This window comes from Triticum urartu, chromosome 6 (genome assembly GCF_003073215.2).
Source record: "Triticum urartu cultivar G1812 chromosome 6, Tu2.1, whole genome shotgun sequence".
In the NCBI taxonomy this organism is placed as follows: Eukaryota; Viridiplantae; Streptophyta; class Magnoliopsida; order Poales; family Poaceae; genus Triticum; species Triticum urartu.
Genome location: NC_053027.1, coordinates 500,870,553 through 500,878,954, shown reverse-complemented (window position 1 = coordinate 500,878,954; position 8,402 = coordinate 500,870,553).

Below are 8,402 nucleotides of genomic sequence, written 5' to 3'. Positions count from 1 at the left end.
ATCCACACATGAACGGATATATGCGTATATCAAACAAGTTCATTAATTTGACTTTCAACATGTTCATGGAGTACTATAATACTGTACAACATGCTACTCGATTGAGGTGTTCAATTTTGGATTCAGTTCACTATTTTGACCTACTGAACGAGCTATTTCATTGAATCGAGATATTTCATTTTGGGTTTGATTCGCGTTTTTGAGTGGGTCAACTATTTGTCATATAGTAAATCGCTAGCAACGAGCATGTAAAAACACATTACTCCCGAGCATCATCTCTCCATCTAAAAAAGAAGTGGCAAGCTAATATTTCAAAATTTGATCCAAATCGACTTGGTAAGGTAGACGTGGATGCTCGTTCTCCCAAAATTTGAACGAACCGTTAAACATCCTCTCTGCTCGGTGGAATTCGCCCGAGCAAATAAATGGGAGACGTAAAATTACCGTCCTATGTGGGACACGCATCAATTGGCCCGTTGTACATCGAGGGTAGGTTCGTAACTTCATCCAAGCGCGCCTTCTCCTCGGCCGAAATGACATGTGCTGAATAATTCATAAACCATGGTCGGCAAAACACGCTCTCCTCGCCCGAAATAGCTCGCGCCCACTATTTCAAAACACGCTCTCCTCGCCCGAAATCGCTCGCGCCCACTATAGTTCAAAACACGCCCTCCTCGCCCGAAATGGCTCCCGCCCAGAGAAGCAAAGTTACTCTACTATCCCCGACCCTCAGTACACAGACCCAAGCCAAGAAGCCTATAGGCAAGGGTAGAACTGTAACTCTCCCTCACATTTCAGACAAATGCGTCCGTAAGACATGGTTCCACTCCCCTCCCAATTTCCCCCGCCCCCCATTCATACCTCGTGGGCGCCAAATCACCTTCTCCCCGGGAAGCTCCCTTCTCCCGAGCCGCGAAACCTCAGCCCCACCTCCATGGCGCCCCCACCGCACCAATTTCACAGCCGCCCTCCTCCCTAATGCCGGAGACGGTATCCATTTGCCGTCGTGCACTGGGCCGTGCGCCTCTTACTCCGTGCTGCTGGTGCTGCCTCGACGACGGCTGCGTGAACCGTACCGGAGCCGATTCACCCCCGCCGTTGTTCACGGCGCCGGATCGGCTCCAACTTTGGATCCGTCCAGAGTCCTGGCGCTGCTTCGGTGTAGCCGTCGACCGTCGTGACATCGCTCTTTCCCTGCCGCCGGCCGCCACCGCAACCGCGTCGGCCTCACCGACTCAGCAGCTGGACCTGCCTACTTCACCTTGCCGCCAGATAGGTCGCACCCTCATCTCAAATCACTTTATTTAGGCATCAGTTGTCTGAATTTTTATTCTGGGCCAATCGATTTGCAATGGGAAGCAGCACCCCTCGAGGCGGCGGAGCTCCTAGGCTGCCGGTTGGCTGGTGTCTAACGTAAGGGTGCGGGGCCGCAAAGTTCACCGCAGAAGCAGCGCTTAGATGGCTATCTTTTATAGTTGCATGGGTTGAAGGTACTACCGCCGCCGGATCTGGATGACGGGGAGTCTTTGTGGATTGGCCCGGGGGCGGCGCAACCACGCCAGTGCGGTGGGGCGGGGAGCGGGGTTTTGGCCGGGGCCATAGACGGCGGAGGCAGGCTGCTTTGCCGTTGGTCGCTGGCTCTTCGGGGAAGATTCCGAACAGTGTCAGCCGGGAGGCACAAGACGGCCAGCCATCCGGCATAGATCAGACAGTACCAAAATAAAATAAAATCGTGTGACCCCAATTTAGTCTTCAGTCAACAGACGTGTGACCACTCTCGTACCTTGCTCTTGATCTCTTAGTGTATTTCTTCAGATCAAAGAGATATGTCGTTCTTAACATTAGGCGTTATCTGCATCTTCAGACACACCATCTTCCGACTCACCGCAACTGCTCCAACAAGGGAAGCATTGTGATGGCCTGGCTTATTAGGGATGATAGACTACTCATATCAATAAGGAATTCCTTCTTTTCCGGGAGCAGATTCGGACAGAACTCCAAAGTTAAGCGTGCTAAGCTTGGAGTAGTGTCAGGATGGGTGACCGACCGGGAAGTTGCTCCCAGGTGTGCACGAGTGAGGACAAAGTGCGTAGAAAAGACTAGTATTGATCTGTGGGGCCAGTCTAGATTCCACCAGGAGTAACGACCACCGGCGGGTGTGTCCGGGGCGTTACAAGTTGGTATCAGAGCTGACCCTCGCGGTTACACGGATGGTTGCGGACAGGTGCATGGTCATGTTGTTCATGACGTTTGTGACCCGTCGTGGCACACGGCATGGCACATGTACGAGACTGGAAGCACAGACATTTGTGCCAAGAGGGAACGTTCCTGTGGCCCGACGAGGACGTCGGTTCCTCTGAGTGGGAGTGTATGTGATGGCCTGGCTTATTAGGGATGATAGACTACTCATATCAATAAGGAATTCCTTCTTTTCCGGGAGCTCATTCGGACAGAACTCCAAAGTTAAGCGTGCTCAGCTTGGAGTAGTGTTAGGATGGGTGATCGACCGGGAAGTTGCTCCCGGGTGCGCACGAGTGAGGACAAAGTGCGCAGAAAAGACTAGTATTGATCTGTGGGGCTAGTCTAGATTCCGCCAGGAGTAACGACCACCAGAAGGGAGCTATAGTCCCCACTCAACAGTTCCCTGCATCGAATGTGCGTGCCCGACATGCACAGCCACAACAACTGCAGGGCCATCCACAAGTCAGCACATGATGCTCACTCCTATAGATGGCAGCCAGATAGGTTGTACCCTCATCTTACTTGTGTGCAACATTTATGGCTTTGTTATTCATCTAAGCATGGAAAATAGATCATCGCATTTCACTGTATATTCATGCTGGTCTCTTACGGGTCTTGTTCAGGAGTTAACGTTGTTCCATAGTTCACCTAAGATACTTGTTCTTTAGGTAACATTGTTCCATAGTTATCATCCATCAGCCAATGCTATCCCACAGGCTGGTGATTATAGTATTATACCACTTCTAGTATTTCCTATGTTGTTCTTTAATACTTTTGTGTGCCATCTAGTTAATCTCGAGTACAAACGATACATATTCTGTAGCTTTCATCTGTGTTCTCCCTTTAGTTTATGAGACCTGTTGCTGCTAGTTAACCCCAGTCCTACTATTTATATCGTCTCCTACAGGCACTCATTACGTAAATCTAACTACTAGTTGTCTTCCATGCATGTCAGATATAATTGCACACACTGATATATCCACAAGAACCTCACGGAGCAATGTAAAGGCCAATAAACTTGATGTTAATGATACCCAATATGATGGAACATGTAAAGGCAGTTCTTCAGAAGACTTGCAGAAAGATGATGAATCCTCTTCACCCCACAAGGTCCTTGCTCTAACTTGGCCTGTGATATGGGTACAACATGCATATAATGTCCTGGAGTGTATCTACTCTGTTACAATGCCATGTGCTTAGCATGCTGATCATGCATGTAAATATGTCATGCCTTCCTGTTTTTCAGTACCTATTCCATTCATGATAACATGTTTTCAAATTTAAGTACTGTCATTCTTCTCTATCGCAATCCCATCTGCTTAATTTGGACATCATGCTTCTGAATATCTTATGCATTGTTATTCATCAGTATGTACTTCATCTGTCTACCATACCATGTTTTTTTTACATTGAAGTGTTGTTCTAGTGCTCTGTTGCAATGCCATCTTATTTTCCCAATCATACACGTGTATGTTGACTTAGTTATTTCTGTATGTATTCCGCTAACATATAGTTTTACATTCAACTAGTGTTTTTTTGTTGTGTTGTCCTGTCGTATCCCTAGCTCTTACACCATACTCCCTCCATCCGGATTACATGTTGCCGAAATGGATAAAATAGGATGTATCTAGAACTGAAATACGCCTAGACCCATCCATTTTTTTCCGGATGGAGGGAATACATGTCAATATGTCATGCCTTTCTATTCTTCAGTACCTATTCCATCCCTCTGCTGCCAAATGTTTTATAATTAAAGCACCATTCTTCTATACAAGGAATGCAAGGGGAAGACGACTATGTTAGAATCTGAAGGGTTACAAACAAGGCCTTTGCAAAAGATCCAAACGCCAGGAGATAATAAACCAACTCCAGTTTTTAAAGATACTACTCCAGCACAGAGAAACCCAACTCCTACTGATAATAAGCAGATTCCAGTGGCCAAAGAACTAGTCCGCTCCAGTCCAGCAAAAATATGTCAACTCAACTCTAAGAAGCGTGTGCGTATCCTTGCATCATGAACTTTTATAGCATGCTGATCATATTTTCTACATGTTTCTTACCCATCTCTCTTTTAGAAAATAAGCTTAACAGATAGAAGAATTTCTGCACTGGTATCGTCTATGAGGAAAGATTCTTGCAGGAATTCTCTGTACTCCAATGCAGATGTAAGTACCTGTTGTATATCACTATATTTTTACATCAGCATGTATTTTGTTAATCGGCGTGAATCCAACCTTTATCTGATCTAAATTTAGTTGTATAAAAATGTATGATTAAAGGCCACAATGTTGATTTTTGTAAGGAAAACTGCCTGGTAGTTTTGCATCCTGAGCGGCATGAGTGTACTATCTCATATCAGTGGGTTTGATTACTTTGGTTCTGCAGTGGGTTTTTAGTTTTTTTACTGAGTTGTCCTGTCGTATCCCTAGCTCTTACGTCATACTCCCTCCGCCCGGATTACATGTCGCAGAAATGGATAAAACTAGATGTATCTAGAACTGAAATACGCCTAGACCCATCCATTTATTTTCGGATGGAGGGAATACTTGTCAATATGTCATGCCTTTCTATTCTTCAGTACCTATTCCATCTCTGCTATAGCATGTTTTATAATTGAAGCACCGTTCTTCTATATAAGGCATGCAAGGGGAAGATGGCTATGTTAGAATCTGAAGGGTTACAAACCAGGTCTTTGCAAAAGATCCAAACGCCAGGAGATAATAAACCAACTCCATTTTTCATAGATACTGCTCCAGCACAGAGAAACCCAACTCCCACTGATAATAAGCAGATTCCAGTGGCCAAAGAACTAGTCCGCTCCAGTCCAACAAAAGAATGTCAACTCCATTCTAAGAAGCGTGTGCGTATCCTCGCATCATGAAATTTTATAGCATTCTGATCATATTTTCTACATGTTTCTTACCCGTCTCTCTTTTAGAAAATAAGGTTAAACGATAGAAGACTTCCTCCATTGGGATCGTATTCGAGGAAAATATCTTGCGGGAATTCTCTGTGCTCCAGTGCTGATGTAAGTACCTGTTGTATATCACTATATTTTTAGATCAGCATGTATTTTGTTAATCGGCCTGAATCTAACCTTTATCTGATCTAAAATTAGTTGTAGCAAAATTTTAAATGCGCCAATGTTGATTTTTGTAAGGAAAACTGCCTGGTAGTTTTGCGTACTAAGCTACATGAATGTGCTATCTCATATCACGCACATTACTGAATTGTAGTGCTTCTCTGGTTGCCCATTCATTCATTGTGTAAATGTTGCTTTCGTATTACCTTACCTGGCTGATGATAGCTGTGCCATATTGTGTTAATTTGGTGTAGGCTAGTTGCCCAAACGTTCGTTGTGTCAATGTTGCTTTCCTATTATCTGACTTGGCCAATGATAGCAATGCTAGTGTGTTAATTTTGTGTAGGTTGCTGAAGATAACAAGAAAAACTCTGAAAACAGCAAGGCAAACCCATTGTTTCTTTCCAGTAAATCTAGGCCAGGTAATATGGCAATAACTCATGATTAATCTGTTTGGTTCCCGTCCTAATTTATGTTATGATGTAGTGCTCAAGACACTCTCCACTATCAATAATACAAGCCTGCCAAAATCGCCATCTGAATCTGTTCAGTATCCTCTGTCTCGAATGTGACGGAATAAATGTATGTTTGTGAACCAATTAATGGCTGAAGCAATGATGGAAATGGTGGATGAATCAGAGGTGCAGATTCGTGTGACACAACAACTGATCAATGTTTTCAGAGACAGTGTGGCAAAGCAGCAAGAACTTGCCCACATGCTTATGGGCGTCATCTGTGCTGAGGTTGCAGGTTGTGACATTGTAGATGGTTAGGTTCTGCTCATTTATTTGCACTGGCATCAATCTTTGATTGCCCAGTGGATGTAATTTCCTGTAATATATTATGGATGTGCAACGTTATTCCCTGTATGCCGTACCTTTGCTCGTTGTAATGGGCTCAAATTATCTAATTTGGCCTAAAGACATGAACGAACTTTAGTGGGCCCATTACGTTAATGGGCCATTAATAGGCCGAAAGTTAATGGTCGGCCCTCTTACCTCCCGGGTCGTTAACAGGCCGACATCGAAGCAGGCAACAGGTGGCCCCAATTTATTTCACGGGCCGTTAACAGGCCGTTACTATGTTTGGGCTACATATGGCCCAACTATACTGTAGGCCTTTAGCAGGCCGGAAGAGACAGTGGGCTTGTATTGGACCATGAAGTGCATGGGCCGCTAAGAGGCCGAAAGTCAGGTCGTATTGTAAACGGCCCAACTGTGTTGTGGGCCTTTAGCAGGCCGAAAGAGAAATCGGGCTGGTATTGGACCATGAAGGGCATGGGCCGTTAAGAGGCCAAAACTAAGGTCCGACTACAAATGGCTCAACTCATTTATGGTTCGTTAACAGGACGAAAGGCACACAGGGCCGGGAATTGGCCCAACACTTAAATGGGTCGCTAAAAGGCCAAAACTCAGGTTAGACTACAATTGGCCCAACTGATTTATGGGCCGTCAACAGGCTGAAAGTGACACCAGGCCAGAAATTGGCCCAACACTTAAATGGGCCGCTAAAAGGCCGAATCTCAGGTCCGACTACAAATGGCCCATCAGATTTATGGGCCGTCAATAGGCTGAAAGACACACCGGGCCGGAAATTAGCCCAACATTTAAATGGGTCGCTAAAAGGCCGAAAGATGTACATTCTGAAAATTGGCCCATCCATTAAATGGGCCGTTAACAGGCCGAAATCTCATCAGGTCGATATTGAGCCCAAATATATAGCGGGCTGTTAACGGGCTCGAACTGACGACGGGTTGCAATGGTGTCAAATCTTTAACGGGCCGGATTGGCACATCTCGTATGGGCCGTGGGCTTAAATGAACCTAACACAAGTAGGCCTTATGTGGGCCGGCCTGCTAATTTTTACTGGGCCGGCCTTTTTCACTGGAATGGGCTACTGTTGGGCCGTGCCACATGTCGACCTATCATAGGCGCCTCCTGTCCAATGAGTGGATGACATCTGTCCCAACGATGAGCCGACACATGTTTCCTCTAGCCAATGATGATTTTACATGTGGAAAATCCCCATTGGTCGGGGCTGTTAACGGGTTGTGGATCCAAAACCCGACCCGATAGCTTAACGGCATTCTGTTACGGTGGATGCCACGTGTCGGTCACCCTTGACGAAAGCACTTCTGTGACGCGTGATTTATCGTCATGGAAGTGGACACTTCCGTGATGATAATTTTGGTAATGTCATGGAACACTTCTACGACCGAACAGGTATGACTATCTTGATTCTGTCATAAATTTGTCATGGATGTACATGCTTGACAAAAAAGTGACCTACTGTGACAAACACGTATCATCACGGAAGTGTATTTTTTTTGTAGTGATAGTTGTGGGTTATCAAGACCTGTTTCTGGCGCCGTTGCCGGGGAGCATAGCTATATTTTTTGAGTCACTTGGGATTATTATCATATTATCACTATGAAGAATCTGAAGGATGCTAAGACTATGATATTTCTCTCAAAGACGAGGGGAGGTAAGGAACTGCCATCCAGTTTTGCTTTAGATTCACCTTCTGTTATAAGTAAACTTGCAACACCACCACATGCTATTAATTCTGATATGTCGTAAGTTATTGATGATGCTACTTCTACCTTGCTTGATAATGATGATGTGCCACTTGGTGATTTTCTTGATAAACAAATTGCTAGAGTTATACAACATGATGTTGTTGAATCTAATGATGAGCTTGAAACTGAATCTCCTGAAACACCTGCTAGAACTAGCCCTCCTAGATATGAATTGCCTAAGGTACCAGAAGGTTATGTTATGAGTGAAGAAACAATTAGAGATATTCTTGCTTGTAATGATAGAGATGATCTAGAGAAATTACTATGCAAGTATAAAGAAAAATCTCTGAATGCTAGAATGAAATGTGATCCTAAGTTTGTTACTTCACCTATCTTTATCGATGGTAAGGATTATGAATTCTCTGTCGACCCAGGGTTAATTACTTTGGTTGAATCTGATCCTTTCCATGGTTATGAAACTGAAACTGTTGTGGCACATCTTACTAAGTTGAATGACATAGCCACTGTCGGTGTCAAAACCGGCGGATCTCGGGTAGGGGG